Source organism: Capsicum annuum, chromosome 3 (genome assembly GCF_002878395.1).
Source record: "Capsicum annuum cultivar UCD-10X-F1 chromosome 3, UCD10Xv1.1, whole genome shotgun sequence".
Taxonomy (NCBI): domain Eukaryota; kingdom Viridiplantae; phylum Streptophyta; class Magnoliopsida; order Solanales; family Solanaceae; genus Capsicum; species Capsicum annuum.
This window is the reverse complement of record NC_061113.1, coordinates 40,410,539-40,411,438: the sequence shown is the minus strand read 5'-3', so window position 1 is coordinate 40,411,438 and position 900 is coordinate 40,410,539.

Here is a 900-nt window from a genome sequence, read left to right as displayed (position 1 = left end):
AGGATTCTAACTCTGATAGTACTTCTTTGCAATTTGTCCCTATGGTTAATAATTTTCCTGAAGTGTTTCCCAACGCTCTTCTTGAAATTCCTCTCGATAAGGAAATAAATTTTGGGATTAGTCTTCTACCGAATACTCATCCTATTTTTATTCCTTCTTATAGAATGGCTCCGGCTGAATTAAAAGAGCTAAAGGACAGTAAAAAGATCTTTTTGATAAAGGGTTCATTCATACTAGTGTTTCTCATGCGGTGCTCCTTAGTTTTTCGTGCATAAGAAATATGGGTCTCTTCGAATATGTATAGACTATCGTCAACTGAATAAGGTGAAATGAAGAATAAGTACCCTCTTCCTATAATTGATAACCTTTTTTATCAACTTTAGGGTGCTAGATGATTCTCTAAGATTGATCTTTGTTTGGGTTATCATTAGTTGAGAATTAAGGAGGTTGATATTCCCAAGGCTACTTTACAAACTCGGTATAGTCACTATGAGTTTTTGGTGATGTCGTTTGGGTTGACTAATGTTTCAGCTGTATTCATGGATCTTATGAATCGGGTTTTTAGGAAGTTTCTACATTTGTTTATGATAGTTTTCATTGATGACATCTTAGTGTATTCCAAGAGTGAGGAGGATCCTGCCAATCACCTCTAAATTGTGTTGCAGACCCTTAAGGATCAGAAACTATATACTAAATTTTCTAAGTGTGGGTTTTGGTTAAATGTTGTGGATTTTTTGGGACATGTTATTTCTAGTGAGGGGATCAAGGTAAATCCATAGAAAGTTGAGGTGTTTAAAAGGTGGCCTAAACCCACGACTCTAATCGATATTAGGAGTTTCTTAGTCTTGTTGGGTATTATAGGAGGTTTATGGAGAGTTTCTCTTCTATTGTTGTTCCATT